Here is an 18,595-nt window from a genome sequence, read left to right as displayed (position 1 = left end):
GTATTATAGTAGTTATATTCTTATATATAGGAGGCAGTATTATAGTAGTTATATTCTTGTATATAGGCGGCAGTATTATAGTAGTTATATTCTTGTATATAGGGGCAGTATTATGGTAGTTATATTCTTGTATATAGGGGGCAGTATTATAGTAGTTATATTCCTGTATATAGGGAGCAGTATTATAGTAGTTATATTCTTATATATAGGAGGCAGTATTATAGTAGTTATATTCTTGTATATAGGAAGCAGTATTATAGTAGTTATATTCTTGTATATAGAGGGCAGTATTATAGTAGTAATATTCTTGTATATATGAGCAGTATTATAGTAGTTATATTCTTGTATATAGGAGCAGTATTATAGTAGTAATATTCTTGTATATAGGGAGCAGTATTATAGTAGTTATATTCTTGTATATAGGGGGCAGTATTATAGTAGTTATATTCTTGTGTATAGGAGCAGTATTATAGTAGTTATATTCTTGTATATAAGGGCAGTATTATAGTAGTTATATTCTTGTATATAGGAGCAGTATTATAGTAGTTATATTCTTGTATATAGGGGGCAGTATTATAGTAGTTATATTCTTGTATATAGGAGGCAGTATTATAGTAGTTATATTCTTGTATATAGGGAGCAGTATTATAGTAGTTATATTCTTGTATATAGGGGGTAGTATTATAGTAGTTATATTCTTGTATATAGGGGGTAGTATTATAGTAGTTATATTCTTGTATATAGGGAGCAGTATTATAGTAGTTATATTCTTGTATATAGGGAGCAGTATTATAGTAGTTATATTCTTGTATATAGGGGCAGTATTATAGTAGTTATATTCTTGTATATAGGGGGCAGTATTATAGTAGTTATATTCTTGTATATAGGAGGCAGTATTATAGTAGTTATATTCTTGTATATAGGGAGCAGTATTATAGTAGTTATATTCTTGTATATAGGGGGTAGTATTATAGTAGTTATATTCTTGTATATAGGGGGTAGTATTATAGTAGTTATATTCTTGTATATAGGGAGCAGTATTATAGTAGTTATATTCTTGTATATAGGGAGCAGTATTATAGTAGTTATATTCTTGTATATAGGAGCAGTATTATAGTAGTTATATTCTTGTATATAGGGAGCAGTATTATAGTAGTTATATTCTTGTATATAGGGGGCAGTATTATAGTAGTTATATTCTTGTATATAGGAGCAGTATTATAGTAGTTATATTCTTGTATATAGGGGGCAGTATTATAGTAGTTATATTCTTGTATATAGGGGGCAGTATTATAGTAGTTATATTCTTGTGTATAGGAGCAGTATTATAGTAGTTATATTCTTGTATATAGGGGCAGTATTATAGTAGTTATATTCTTGTATATAGGAGCAGTATTATAGTAGTTATATTCTTGTATATATGAGCAGTATTATAGTAGTTATATTCTTGTATATAGGAGCAGTATTATAGTAGTTATATTCTTGTATATAGGGGCAGTATTATAGTAGTTATATTCTTATATATAGGAGGCAGTATTATAGTAGTTATATTCTTGTATATAGGCGGCAGTATTATAGTAGTTATATTCTTGTATATAGGGGCAGTATTATGGTAGTTATATTCTTGTATATAGGGGGCAGTATTATAGTAGTTATATTCCTGTATATAGGGAGCAGTATTATAGTAGTTATATTCTTATATATAGGAGGCAGTATTATAGTAGTTATATTCTTGTATATAGGAAGCAGTATTATAGTAGTTATATTCTTGTATATAGAGGGCAGTATTATAGTAGTAATATTCTTGTATATATGAGCAGTATTATAGTAGTTATATTCTTGTATATAGGAGCAGTATTATAGTAGTAATATTCTTGTATATAGGGAGCAGTATTATAGTAGTTATATTCTTGTATATAGGGGGCAGTATTATAGTAGTTATATTCTTGTGTATAAGAGCAGTATTATAGTAGTTATATTCTTGTATATAGGGGCAGTATTATAGTAGTTATATTCTTGTATATAGGAGCAGTATTATAGTAGTTATATTCTTGTATATATGAGCAGTATTATAGTAGTTATATTCTTGTATATAGGGAGCAGTATTATAGTAGTTATATTCTTGTATATAGGGGGCAGTATTATAGTAGTTATATTCTTGTGTATAGGAGCAGTATTATAGTAGTTATATTCTTGTATATAGGGGCAGTATTATAGTAGTTATATTCTTGTATATAGGAGCAGTATTATAGTAGTTATATTCTTTTATATATGAGCAGTATTATAGTAGTTATATTCTTGTATATAGGAGCAGTATTAGGGGGGATTCACACGAGCGTGTATTGGGTCCGTGCGGGCCGCGTGGTTTTCATGCGGCACGCATGGACCAATACAAGTCTATGGGGCAGTACAGACAGTCCGTGCTTTTTGCGCAGCGTTTGTCTGCTGCGCAAAAAGCGCGACAGGTTCAATAACTCTGCGTATTTCGCGCATCACGGACCCATTGAAGTCAATGGGTGCGTGAAAATCACGCGCACCACACGGAAGCACTTCCGTGGGACGAGCGTGATTCGCGCAACAGCAGTGAAAAGGATGAATGAAAACCGAAAAGCACCACGTGCTTTTCTGTTTCCGAACATCCAAACGGAGTGTCTTTGCGATGAGCGAAGCCGGACAAGCGTACCGAACGTCACCGGGTTCGGCCAAACTCGTTTTGGCCGATCCCGGCAAAAAAATTATCGGTACGCGACGTCAGGAGATAGTCACTGTCCATGGTGCTAAAAGAGTTAAACTGTTTCAGCACCATGGACCGTGACTTCCGATCCCAAAATACATGAACCTGTAGAAAAAAAAACGAAGTTCTGACTTACCGCTAACTCCCGGCTTCTTCCTCCAGTCTGACCTCCCGGGATGACAATTAAGTCCAAGTGACAGCTCCAGCCAATCACAGGCCAAGCACAGGCTGCAGCGGTCACATGGACTGGCGCGTCATCCAGGGAGGTGGGGCCCGATGTCAAGAGAGGCGCGTCACCAAGGACACGTCACCAAGGCAACGGCCGGGAAGTTCTCGGTAAGTACGAACTTTTTCTTTTTTTTCTACAGGTTTTGCGATATTGTGTTCGGCATTCACTGTCGAGGGTGCTGAAAGAGTTAGCTCTTTCAGCACCTTGGACAGTGACGGGCGTCGACTAGCCTCATCTCTATGATGGCGGCTGCGCGAAAATCACGCAGCCGCGCATCAGACACGGATGACACACGCAGCTGTCAAATGGTTTTGCGCGCGCAAAAACGCAACGCTCGTGTGAATCTGCCCTTATAGTAGTTATATTCTTGTACATAGGGGCAGTATTATAGTAGTTATATTCTTGTATATAGGGGCAGTATTATAGTAGTTATATTCTTGTATATAGGGGGAGTATTATAGTAGTTATATTCTTGTATATAGGGAGCAGTATTATAGTAGTTATATTCTTGTATATAGGGAGCAGTATTATAGTAGTTATATTCTTGTATATAGGGGGCAGTATTATAGTAGTTATATTCTTGTATATAGGAGCAGTATTATAGTAGTTATATTCTTGTATATATGAGCAGTATTATAGTAGTTATATTCTTGTATATAGGAGCAGTATTATAGTAGTTATATTCTTGTACATAGGGAGCAGTATTATAGTAGTTATATTCTTGTATATAGGGAGCAGTATTATAGTAGTTATATTCTTGTATATAGGAGCAGTATTATAGTAGTTATATTCTTGTATATAGGAGCAGTATTATAGTAGTTATATTCTTGTATATAGGGAGCAGTATTACAGTAGTTATATTCTTGTATATAGGGGCAGTATTATAGTAGTTATATTCTTGTATATAGGAGCAGTATTATAGTAGTTATATTCTTGTATATATGAGCAGTATTATAGTAGTTATATTCTTGTATATAGGAGCAGTATTATAGTAGTTATATTCTTGTACATAGGGGCAGTATTATAGTAGTTATATTCTTGTATATAGGGGCAGTATTATAGTAGTTATATTCTTGTATATAGGGGCAGTATTATAGTAGTTATATCTTGTATATAGGAGCAGTATTATAGTAGTTATATTCTTGTATAGAGGGGGCAGTATTATAGTAGTAATATTCTTGTATATATGAGCAGTATTATAGTAGTTATATTCTTGTATATAGGAGCAGTATTATAGTAGTTATATTCTTGTATATAGGAGCAGTATTATAGTAGTTATATTCTTGTATATAGGGGGCAGTATTATAGTAGTTATATTCTTGTATATAGGAGCAGTATTATAGTAGTTTTATTCTTGTATATATGAGCAGTATTATAGTAGTTATATTCTTGTATATAGGAGCAGTATTATAGTAGTTATATTCTTGTATATAGGGGCAGTATTATAGTAGTTATATTCTTGTATAGAGGGGGCAGTAGTATAGTAGTTATATTCTTGTATATAGGAGCAGTATTATAGTAGTTATATTCTTGCATATAGGGGAGCAGTATTATAGTAGTTATATTCTTGTATATAGGAGCAGTATTATAGTAGTTATATTCTTGTATATAGGGGCAGTATTATAGTAGTTATATTCTTGTATATAGAGCCAGTATTATAGTAGTTATATTCTTGTATATAGAGCCAGTATTATAGTAGTTATATTCTTGTATATAGGAGCAGTATTATAGTAGTTTATATTCTTGTACATAGGGAGCAATATTATAGTAGTTATATTCTTGTACATAGGGAGCAGTATTATAGTAGTTATATTCTTGTATATAAGAGGCAGTATTATAGTAGTTATATTCTTGTATATAGGAGGCAGTATTATAGTAGTTATATTCTTGTATATAGGGGCAGTATTATAGTAGTTATATTCTTGTCTATAGGGAGCAGTATTATAGTAGTTATATTCTTGTATATAGGGGGCAGTATTATAGTAGTTATATTCTTGTATATAGGAGGAGGCAGTATTATAGTAGTTATATTCTTGTATATAGGAGGAGGCAGTATTATAGTAGATATATTCTTGTATATAGGGGGAAGTATTATAGTAGTTATATTCTTGTATATAGGGGGCAGTATTATAGTAGTTATATTCTTGTATATAGGAGCAGTATTATAGTAGTTATAGTCTTGTATATAGGACCAGTATTATAGTAGTTATATTCTTGTATATAGGAGCAGTATTATTTTAGTTGTATTCTTGTATATAGGAGCAGTATTATAGTGGTTATATTCTTGTATATAGGAGCAGTATTATTTTAGTTGTATTCTTGTATATAGGAGCAGTATTATAGTAGTTATATTCTTGTATATAGGGACAGTATTATAGTAGTTATATTCTTGTATATAGAGGGCAGTATTATAGTAGTTATATTCTTGTATATAGGAGCAGTATTATAGTAGTTATATTCTTGTATATAGAGGGCAGTATTATAGTAGTTATATTCTTGTATATAGGGGCAGTATTATAGTAGTTATATTCTTGTATATAGAGGGCAGTATTATAGTAGTTATATTCTTGTATATAGGGGGCAGTATTATAGTAGTTATATTGTTGTATATAGGGGCAGTATTATAGTAGTTATATTCTTGTATATAGGAGCAGTATTATAGTAGTTATATTCTTGTATATAGGGGGCAGTATTATAGTAGTTATATTCTTGTATATAGGAGCAGTATTATAGTAGTTATATTCTTGTATATAGGAGCAGTATTATAGTAGTTATATTCTTGTATATAGGGGAGCAGTATTATAGTAGTTATATTCTTGTATATAGGAGCAGTATTATAGTAGTTATATTCTTGTATATAGGGCAGTATTATAGTAGTTATATTCTTGTATATAGGTGCAGTATTATAGTAGTTATATTCTTGTATATAGAGCCAGTATTATAGTAGTTATATTCTTGTATATAGGAGCAGTATTATAGTAGTTATATTCTTGTACATAGGGAGCAATATTATAGTAGTTATATTCTTGTACATAGGGAGCAGTATTATAGTAGTTATATTCTTGTATATAAGAGGCAGTATTATAGTAGTTATATTCTTGTATATAGGGGCAGTATTATAGTAGCTATATTCTTGTATATAGGGGGCAGTATTATCGTAGATATATTCTTGTCTATAGGGAGCAGTATTATAGTAGTTATATTCTTGTATATAGGGGCGGTATTATAGTAGTTATATTCTTGTATATAAGGGCAGCATTATAGTAGTTATATTCTTGTATATAGGAGGCAGTATTATAGTAGTTATATTCTTGTATATAGGGAGCAGTATTAATAGTAGTTATATTCTTGTACATAGGGAGCAATATTATAGTAGTTATATTCTTGTACATAGGGAGCAGTATTATAGTAGTTATATTCTTGTATATAGGAGCAGTATTATAGTAGTTATATTCTTGTATATAGGGGCAGTATTATAGTAGTTATATTCTTGTCTATAGGGAGCAGTATTATAGTAGTTATATTCTTGTATATAGGGGCAGTATTATAGTAGTTATATTCTTGTATATAGGAGCAGTATTATAGTAGTTATAGTCTTGTATATAGGGGCAGTATTATAGTAGTTATATTCTTGTATATAGGGGGCAGTATTATAGTAGTTATATTCTTGTATATAGGGGGCAGTATTATAGTAGATATATTCTTGTATATAGGGGGAAGTATTATAGTAGTTATATTCTTGTATATAGGGGCAGTATTATAGTAGTTATATTCTTGTATATAGGAGCAGTATTATAGTAGTTATAGTCTTGTATATAGGACCAGTATTATAGTAGTTATATTCTTGTATATAGGAGCAGTATTATTTTAGTTGTATTCTTGTATATAGGAGCAGTATTATAGTGGTTATATTCTTGTATATAGGAGCAGTATTATTTTAGTTGTATTCTTGTATATAGGAGCAGTATTATAGTAGTTATATTCTTGTATATAGGGACAGTATTATAGTAGTTTATGTTCTTGTATATAGAGGGCAGTATTATAGTAGTTATATTCTTGTATATAGGGGCAGTATTATAGTAGTTATATTCTTATATATAGGAGGCAGTATTATAGTAGTTATATTCTTGTATATAGGGGCAGTATTATAGTAGTTATATTCTTGTATATAGGAGCAGTATTATAGTAGTTATATTCTTGTATATATGAGCAGTATTATAGTAGTTATATTCTTGTATATAGGAGCAGTATTATAGTAGTTATATTCTTGTATATAGGGGCAGTATTATAGTAGTTATATTCTTATATATAGGAGGCAGTATTATAGTAGTTATATTCTTGTATATAGGCGGCAGTATTATAGTAGTTATATTCTTGTATATAGGGGCAGTATTATGGTAGTTATATTCTTGTATATAGGGGGCAGTATTATAGTAGTTATATTCCTGTATATAGGGAGCAGTATTATAGTAGTTATATTCTTATATATAGGAGGCAGTATTATAGTAGTTATATTCTTGTATATAGGAAGCAGTATTATAGTAGTTATATTCTTGTATATAGAGGGCAGTATTATAGTAGTAATATTCTTGTATATATGAGCAGTATTATAGTAGTTATATTCTTGTATATAGGAGCAGTATTATAGTAGTAATATTCTTGTATATAGGGAGCAGTATTATAGTAGTTATATTCTTGTATATAGGGGGCAGTATTATAGTAGTTATATTCTTGTGTATAAGAGCAGTATTATAGTAGTTATATTCTTGTATATAGGGGCAGTATTATAGTAGTTATATTCTTGTATATAGGAGCAGTATTATAGTAGTTATATTCTTGTATATATGAGCAGTATTATAGTAGTTATATTCTTGTATATAGGGAGCAGTATTATAGTAGTTATATTCTTGTATATAGGGGGCAGTATTATAGTAGTTATATTCTTGTGTATAGGAGCAGTATTATAGTAGTTATATTCTTGTATATAGGGGCAGTATTATAGTAGTTATATTCTTGTATATAGGAGCAGTATTATAGTAGTTATATTCTTTTATATATGAGCAGTATTATAGTAGTTATATTCTTGTATATAGGAGCAGTATTAGGGGGGATTCACACGAGCGTGTATTCGGTCCGTGCGGGCCGCGTGGTTTTCATGCGGCACGCATGGACCAATACAAGTCTATGGGGCAGTACAGACAGTCCGTGCTTTTTGCGCAGCGTTTGTCTGCTGCGCAAAAAGCGCGACAGGTTCAATAACTCTGCGTATTTCGCGCATCACGCACCCATTGAAGTCAATGGGTGCGTGAAAATCACGCGCACCACACGGAAGCACTTCCGTGGGACGAGCGTGATTCGCGCAACAGCAGTGAAAAGGATGAATGAAAACCGAAAAGCACCACGTGCTTTTCTGTTTCCGAACATCCAAACGGAGTGTCTTTGCGATGAGCGAAGCCGGACAAGCGTACCGAACGTCACCGGGTTCGGCCAAACTCGTTTTGGCCGATCCCGGCAAAAAAATTATCGGTACGCGACGTCAGGAGATAGTCACTGTCCATGGTGCTAAAAGAGTTAAACTGTTTCAGCACCATGGACCGTGACTTCCGATCCCAAAATACATGAACCTGTAGAAAAAAAAAACGAAGTTCTGACTTAGGGCGGGTTCACACATGGCGGAATTTCACTTAAATTCCGCTGCGGACACTCCGCAGCGTTAATCCGCAGCGGAGCCGTTTCTCCATTGACTTTCACTTTAATTTAGCAGTGTTCGTTTACACGATGCGTACAATTCCGCTGCGGAGCATAGGCTGCGGAGCGGAATTTGGTGTCCGCAGCATGCTCTGTCTGTTGCGGAGCAGTGGCGGACTCATGGCGGAATTTCTCCATTGACTTCAATGGAGATTCTAATTTCCGCAATGAAGTCCGCAGCTGTCATGCACATGTCATGTGTGCTGCGGATGCGTCTTGCTTTTTTCACTTGACATTTCTTCATTCTGGCTGGACCTATGTATTTCTAGGTCTACAGCCAGACTGAGGAAGTCAATGTGGCTCCCGTAATGACGGGAGCGTTGCTAGGAGACGTCAGTAAATAGTCACTGTCCAGGGTGCTGAAAGAGTTAAGCGATCGGCAGTAACTGTTTCTGCACCCGGGACAGTGACTACCGATCCCAATATACATGTATCTGTAAAAAAAAATGAAGTTCGTACTTACCGAGAACTCCCTGTTTCTGTCTCCAGTCCGGCCTCCCAGGATGACGTTTCAGTGTAAGTGACGGCTGCAGCCAATCACAGGCCAAGCACAGGCTGCAGCGGTCACATGGACTGGCGCGTCATCCAGGGAGGTCGGGCTGGATGCCGAAGGAGGGACGCGTCATAAAGACAACGGGCGGTAAGTATGAAATTCTTTTACTTTCACTAGGGAAAGTGCTGTCCCTTCTCTCTATCCTGCACTGATAGGGAGAAGGGAAGCACTTTTCCCGCAGTCCGCAGCAGCTAGTCCGCATCAATTTTCTGCACATTTTGTGCAGATCCGCAGCCGTAATCCGCAACCCGGATTAGGTGCGGCATTGATGCGGACAGTTGCGGAGGAATTCCGCCATGTGTGGTCATGCCCTTACCGCTAACTCCCGGCTTCTTCCTCCAGTCTGACCTCCCGGGATGACAATTAAGTCCAAGTGACAGCTCCAGCCAATCACAGGCCAAGCACAGGCTGCAGCGGTCACATGGACTGGCGCGTCATCCAGGGAGGTGGGGCCCGATGTCAAGAGAGGCGCGTCACCAAGGACACGTCACCAAGGCAACGGCCGGGAAGTTCTCGGTAAGTACGAACTTTTTCTTTTTTTTCTACAGGTTTTGCGATATTGTGTTCGGCATTCACTGTCGAGGGTGCTGAAAGAGTTAGCTCTTTCAGCACCTTGGACAGTGACGGCCGTCGACTAGCCTCATCTCTATGATGGCGGCTGCGCGAAAATCACGCAGCCGCGCATCAGACACGGATGACACACGCAGCTGTCAAATGGTTTTTGCGCGCGCAAAAACGCAACGCTCGTGTGAATCTGCCCTTATAGTAGTTATATTCTTGTACATAGGGGCAGTATTATAGTAGTTATATTCTTGTATATAGGGGCAGTATTATAGTAGTTATATTCTTGTATATAGGGGCAGTATTATAGTAGTTATATTCTTGTATATAGGGAGCAGTATTATAGTAGTTATATTCTTGTATATAGGGAGCAGTATTATAGTAGTTATATTCTTGTATATAGGGGGCAGTATTATAGTAGTTATATTCTTGTATATAGGAGCAGTATTATAGTAGTTATATTCTTGTATATATGAGCAGTATTATAGTAGTTATATTCTTGTATATAGGAGCAGTATTATAGTAGTTATATTCTTGTACATAGGGAGCAGTATTATAGTAGTTATATTCTTGTATATAGGGAGCAGTATTATAGTAGTTATATTCTTGTATATAGGAGCAGTATTATAGTAGTTATATTCTTGTATATAGGAGCAGTATTATAGTAGTTATATTCTTGTATATAGGGAGCAGTATTACAGTAGTTATATTCTTGTATATAGGGGCAGTATTATAGTAGTTATATTCTTGTATATAGGAGCAGTATTATAGTAGTTATATTCTTGTATATATGAGCAGTATTATAGTAGTTATATTCTTGTATATAGGAGCAGTATTATAGTAGTTATATTCTTGTACATAGGGGCAGTATTATAGTAGTTATATTCTTGTATATAGGGGCAGTATTATAGTAGTTATATTCTTGTATATAGGGGCAGTATTATAGTAGTTATATTCTTGTATATAGGAGCAGTATTATAGTAGTTATATTCTTGTATAGAGGGGGCAGTATTATAGTAGTAATATTCTTGTATATATGAGCAGTATTATAGTAGTTATATTCTTGTATATAGGAGCAGTATTATAGTAGTTCTATTCTTGTATATAGGGAGCAGTATTATAGTAGTTATATTCTTGTATATAGGGGGCAGTATTATAGTAGTTATATTCTTGTATATAGGAGCAGTATTATAGTAGTTTTATTCTTGTATATATGAGCAGTATTATAGTAGTTATATTCTTGTATATAGGAGCAGTATTATAGTAGTTATATTCTTGTATATAGGGGCAGTATTATAGTAGTTATATTCTTGTATAGAGGGGGCAGTAGTATAGTAGTTATATTCTTGTATATAGGAGCAGTATTATAGTAGTTATATTCTTGCATATAGGGGAGCAGTATTATAGTAGTTATATTCTTGTATATAGGAGCAGTATTATAGTAGTTATATTCTTGTATATAGGGGCAGTATTATAGTAGTTATATTCTTGTATATAGAGCCAGTATTATAGTAGTTATATTCTTGTATATAGAGCCAGTATTATAGTAGTTATATTCTTGTATATAGGAGCAGTATTATAGTAGTTATATTCTTGTACATAGGGAGCAATATTATAGTAGTTATATTCTTGTACATAGGGAGCAGTATTATAGTAGTTATATTCTTGTATATAAGAGGCAGTATTATAGTAGTTATATTCTTGTATATAGGAGGCAGTATTATAGTAGTTATATTCTTGTATATAGGGGCAGTATTATAGTAGTTATATTCTTGTCTATAGGGAGCAGTATTATAGTAGTTATATTCTTGTATATAGGGGCAGTATTATAGTAGTTATATTCTTGTATATAGGAGCAGTATTATAGTAGTTATAGTCTTGTATATAGGGGCAGTATTATAGTAGTTATATTCTTGTATATAGGGGGCAGTATTATAGTAGTTATATTCTTGTATATAGGGGGCAGTATTATAGTAGATATATTCTTGTATATAGGGGGAAGTATTATAGTAGTTATATTCTTGTATATAGGGGGCAGTATTATAGTAGTTATATTCTTGTATATAGGAGCAGTATTATAGTAGTTATAGTCTTGTATATAGGACCAGTATTATAGTAGTTATATTCTTGTATATAGGAGCAGTATTATTTTAGTTGTATTCTTGTATATAGGAGCAGTATTATAGTGGTTATATTATTGTATATAGGAGCAGTATTATTTTTGTTGTATTCTTGTATATAGGAGCAGTATTATAGTAGTTATATTCTTGTATATAGGGACAGTATTATAGTAGTTATATTCTTGTATATAGAGGGCAGTATTATAGTAGTTATATTCTTGTATATAGGAGCAGTATTATAGTAGTTATATTCTTGTATATAGAGGGCAGTATTATAGTAGTTATATTCTTGTATATAGGGGCAGTATTATAGTAGTTATATTCTTGTATATAGAGGGCAGTATTATAGTAGTTATATTCTTGTATATAGGGGGCAGTATTATAGTAGTTATATTGTTGTATATAGGGGCAGTATTATAGTAGTTATATTCTTGTATATAGGAGCAGTATTATAGTAGTTATATTCTTGTATATAGGGGGCAGTATTATAGTAGTTATATTCTTGTATATAGGAGCAGTATTATAGTAGTTATATTCTTGTATATAGGAGCAGTATTATAGTAGTTATATTCTTGTATATAGGGGAGCAGTATTATAGTAGTTATATTCTTGTATATAGGAGCAGTATTATAGTAGTTATATTCTTGTATATAGGGGCAGTATTATAGTAGTTATATTCTTGTATATAGGTGCAGTATTATAGTAGTTATATTCTTGTATATAGAGCCAGTATTATAGTAGTTATATTCTTGTATATAGGAGCAGTATTATAGTAGTTATATTCTTGTACATAGGGAGCAATATTATAGTAGTTATATTCTTGTACATAGGGAGCAGTATTATAGTAGTTATATTCTTGTATATAAGAGGCAGTATTATAGTAGTTATATTCTTGTATATAGGGGCAGTATTATAGTAGCTATATTCTTGTATATAGGGGGCAGTATTATCGTAGATATATTCTTGTCTATAGGGAGCAGTATTATAGTAGTTATATTCTTGTATATAGGGGCGGTATTATAGTAGTTATATTCTTGTATATAAGGGCAGCATTATAGTAGTTATATTCTTGTATATAGGAGGCAGTATTATAGTAGTTATATTCTTGTATATAGGGAGCAGTATTATAGTAGTTATATTCTTGTACATAGGGAGCAATATTATAGTAGTTATATTCTTGTACATAGGGAGAAGTATTATAGTAGTTATATTCTTGTATATAGGAGCAGTATTATAGTAGTTATATTCTTGTATATAGGGGCAGTATTATAGTAGTTATATTCTTGTCTATAGGGAGCAGTATTATAGTAGTTATATTCTTGTATATAGGGGCAGTATTATAGTAGTTATATTCTTGTATATAGGAGCAGTATTATAGTAGTTATAGTCTTGTATATAGGGGCAGTATTATAGTAGTTATATTCTTGTATATAGGGGGCAGTATTATAGTAGTTATATTCTTGTATATAGGGGGCAGTATTATAGTAGATATATTCTTGTATATAAGGGGAAGTATTATAGTAGTTATATTCTTGTATATAGGGGGCAGTATTATAGTAGTTATATTCTTGTATATAGGAGCAGTATTATAGTAGTTATAGTCTTGTATATAGGACCAGTATTATAGTAGTTATATTCTTGTATATAGGAGCAGTATTATTTTAGTTGTATTCTTGTATATAGGAGCAGTATTATAGTGGTTATATTCTTGTATATAGGAGCAGTATTATTTTAGTTGTATTCTTGTATATAGGAGCAGTATTATAGTAGTTATATTCTTGTATATAGGGACAGTATTATAGTAGTTATATTCTTGTATATAGAGGGCAGTATTATAGTAGTTATATTCTTGTATATAGGAGCAGTATTATAGTAGTTATATTCTTGTATATAGAGGGCAGTATTATAGTAGTTATATTCTTGTATATAGGGGCAGTATTATAGTAGTTATATTCTTGTATATAGAGGGCAGTATTATAGTAGTTATATTCTTGTATATAGGGGCAGTATTATAGTAGTTATATTCTTGTATATAGGAGCAGTATTATAGTAGTTATATTCTTGTATATAGGGGCAGTATTATAGTAGTTATATTCTTGTATATAGGTGCAGTATTATAGTAGTTATATTCTTGTATATAGAGCCAGTATTATAGTAGTTATATTCTTGTATATAGGAGCAGTATTATAGTAGTTATATTCTTGTACATAGGGAGCAATATTATAGTAGTTATATTCTTGTACATAGGGAGCAGTATTATAGTAGTTATATTCTTGTATATAAGAGGCAGTATTATAGTAGTTATATTCTTGTATATAGGGGCAGTATTATAGTAGTTATATTCTTGTATATAGGGGGCAGTATTATCGTAGATATATTCTTGTCTATAGGGAGCAGTATTATAGTAGTTATATTCTTGTATATAGGGGCGGTATTATAGTAGTTATATTCTTGTATATAAGGGCAGTATTATAGTAGTTATATTCTTGTATATAGGAGGCAGTATTATAGTAGTTATATTCTTGTATATAGGGAGCAGTATTATAGTAGTTATATTCTTGTATATAGGAGCAGTATTGAAGTAGTTATATTCTTGTATATAGGAGCAGTATTATAGTAGTTATATTCTTGTATATAGGAGGCAGTATTATAGTAGTTATATTCTTGTATATAGGGGCAGTATTATAGTAGTTATATTCTTGTATATAGGGACAGTATTATAGTAGTTATATTCTTGTATATAGAGGGCAGTATTATAGTAGTTATATTCTTGTATATAGGAGCAGTATTATAGTAGTTATATTCTTGTATATAGAGGGCAGTATTATAGTAGTTATATTCTTGTATATAGGGGCAGTATTATAGTAGTTATATTCTTGTATATAGAGGGCAGTATTATAGTAGTTATATTCTTGTATATAGGGGCAGTATTATAGTAGTTATATTCTTGTATATAGGAGCAGTATTATAGTTGTTATATTCTTGTATATAGGGGCAGTATTATAGTAGTTATATTCTTGTATATAGGTGCAGTATTATAGTAGTTATATTCTTGTATATAGAGCCAGTATTATAGTAGTTATATTCTTGTATATAGGAGCAGTATTATAGTAGTTATATTCTTGTACATAGGGAGCAATATTATAGTAGTTATATTCTTGTACATAGGGAGCAGTATTATAGTAGTTATATTCTTGTATATAAGAGGCAGTATTATAGTAGTTATATTCTTGTATATAGGGGCAGTATTATAGTAGTTATATTCTTGTATATAGGGGGCAGTATTATCGTAGATATATTCTTGTCTATAGGGAGCAGTATTATAGTAGTTATATTCTTGTATATAGGGGCGGTATTATAGTAGTTATATTCTTGTATATAAGGGCAGTATTATAGTAGTTATATTCTTGTATATAGGAGGCAGTATTATAGTAGTTATATTCTTGTATATAGGGAGCAGTATTATAGTAGTTATATTCTTGTATATAGGAGCAGTATTGAAGTAGTTATATTCTTGTATATAGGAGCAGTATTATAGTAGTTATATTCTTGTATATAGGAGGCAGTATTATAGTAGTTATATTCTTGTATATAGGGGCAGTATTATAGTAGTTATATTCTTGTCTATAGGGAGCAGTATTATAGTAGTTATATTCTTGTATATAGGGGCAGTATTATAGTAGTTATATTCTTGTATATAGGAGCAGTATTATAGTAGTTATAGTCTTGTATATAGGGGCAGTATTATAGTAGTTATATTCTTGTATATAGGGGGCAGTATTATAGTAGTTATATTCTTGTATATAGGGGGCAGTATTATAGTAGATATATTCTTGTATATAGGGGGAAGTATTATAGTAGTTATATTCTTGTATATAGGGGGCAGTATTATAGTAGTTATATTCTTGTATATAGGAGCAGTATTATAGTAGTTATAGTCTTGTATATAGGACCAGTATTATAGTAGTTATATTCTTGTATATAGGAGCAGTATTATTTTAGTTGTATTCTTGTATATAGGAGCAGTATTATAATGGTTATATTCTTGTATATAGGAGCAGTATTATTTTAGTTGTATTCTTGTATATAGGAGCAGTATTATAGTAGTTATATTCTTGTATATAGGGACAGTATTATAGTAGTTATATTCTTGTATATAGAGGGCAGTATTATAGTAGTTATATTCTTGTATATAGGAGCAGTATTATAGTAGTTATATTTTTGTATATAGGGGGCAGTATTATAGTAGTTATATTGTTGTATATAGGGGCAGTATTATAGTAGTTATATTCTTGTATATAGGAGCAGTATTATAGTAGTTATATTCTTGTATATAGGGGGCAGTATTATAGTAGTTATATTCTTGTATATAGGGGGCAGTATTATAGTAGTTATATTCTTGTATATAGGAGCAGTATTATTTTAGTTGTATTCTTGTATATAGGGGGCAGTATTATAGTAATTATATTCTTGTATATAGGGGGCAGTATTACAGTAGTTATATTCTTGTATATAGGGGCACTATTATAGTAGTTATATTCTTGTATATAGGGGGCAGTATTATAGTAGTTATATTCTTGTATATAGGGGGCAGTATTATAGTAGTTATATTCTTGTATATAGGAGCAGTATTATTTTAGTTGTATTCTTGTATATAGGGGGCAGTATTATAGTAATTATATTCTTGTATATAGGGGGCAGTATTACAGTAGTTATATTCTTGTATATAGGGGCACTATTATAGTAGTTATATTCTTGTATATAGGAGCAGTATTATAGTAGTTATATTCTTGTATATAGGAGCAGTATTATTTTAGTTGTATTCTTGTATATAGGAGCAGTATTATAGTAGTTATATTCTTGTATATAGGAGCAGTATTATAGTAGTTATAAACAGTTTACAAAAACATAGCGTCATGAAGGTATAAGATATGAGTGCTGGAAGGAGGAGTGGTATACATGTGAGGAGTTAAAGAGGCTCTGTCACCAGATTTTGCAACCCCTATCTGCTATTGCATGTGATCGGCGCTGCAATGTAGATTACAGTAACGTTTTTATTTTTAAAAAACGAGCATTTTTGGCCAAGTTATGACCATTTTTGTAGTTATTCAAATGAGGCTTGCAAAAGTCCAAGTGGGTGTGTTTAAAAGTAAAAGTACAAGTGGGCGTGTATTATGTGCGTACATCGGGCGTTTTTACTACTTTTACTAGCTGGGCGTTCTGATGAGAAGTATCATCCACTTCTCTTCAGAACGCCCAGCTTCTGCCAGATCATGCTGTGACGTCACTCACAGGTCCTGCATCGTGTCAGACGAGCGAGGACACATCGGCACCAGAGGCTACAGATGATTCTGCAGCAGCATCGGCGTTAGCAGGTAAGTCGATGTAGCTACTTACCTGCAAACGCTGATGCTGCTGCAGAATCAACTGTAGCCTCTGGTGCCGATGTGTCCGACACGATGCAGGACCTGTGAGTGACGTCACAGCGTGATCTGCGAGAAGCTGGGCGTTGTGAAGAGAAGTGGATGATACTTCTCATCAGAACGCCCAGCTAGTAAAAGTAGTAAAAACGCCCCGATGTACGCACATAATACACGCCCACTTGGACTTTTACTTTTAACCACGCCCACTTGGACTTTTGCAAGCCTCATTTGCATAAATACTAAAATGGTCATAACTTGGCAAAAAATGCTCGTTTTTTAAAAATAAAAACGTTACTGTAATCTACATTGCAGCGCCGATCACAGGCAATAGCAGATAGGGGCTGCAAAATCTGGTGACAGAGCCTCTTTAAACATGGAGTTCTGGCACGGTGTGTAAACTTTTGCACTTTTCGCTGTAAGGCAGCATTAATCATTAATCCATCCAGGATCTCATCTGTATTGTAAAACTAAAATAAAATGTGATGAGGTGGGTGAATCTACAGGAAAAGTTGTGATAGGATGGAGCCCACATACTCAGTTATCACATGCTCCAGCTATAAGGAACTGGATGTGCGCGTGTACGTCCCCCCCACTCACTCTTCTTCTCCTTTATTTGCTTTTTCCGGTGAGTGACGTCACAGCTTTGCTGGATTGCTCCTCGTGTGATGCTGTAGGTGACATCAAATGCTGAAAACGTCAAGGAAACAATGAGTCAGCGGCAGCCGGCACAGATACCACATGAATTCTGCTGTAAGTCAATGACAAAGATACAAATGGAAATAAAGAAAAACACAAACTAGTCTGGAAGTGAATGGAAAATCTTAAAGCTACAGGTCAGCTTATTTTTTATTATCACTTAGGGGTATGTCAACTTTTGCAACCAATTCTTTATTTCTCCAATGCATCTAAAATAAAAGATGAAGCAACTTTGCAAAAAAAGTCTCAATTCAAAATCTACTACTGTTTTGTGATGACAGATCCTATGCAAACCTACGGTATATGTCTCCATAGTAACAGACAACAAGCAAACCCGATGTAGTCGGATCCTGCAGTTATACTCTCGCCGATCCGTCCATTATTCTTTGCTAACTTACATTTGGCAGGTAAGTAAGAAGTAGAGGGAGGGATGGCAATATGAAGGCAGGAGCAGACTAGACAGGGACTGTCTGTGTTCTGTAACCATGGAGGCACATTGGCCTGCATATGAGCTGCAGACACAAAACAGAA

This window comes from Rhinoderma darwinii, chromosome 4 (assembly GCF_050947455.1).
Source record: "Rhinoderma darwinii isolate aRhiDar2 chromosome 4, aRhiDar2.hap1, whole genome shotgun sequence".
NCBI lineage: Eukaryota > Metazoa > Chordata > Amphibia > Anura > Rhinodermatidae > Rhinoderma > Rhinoderma darwinii.
Note: the sequence above shows the minus strand (reverse complement) of the source record.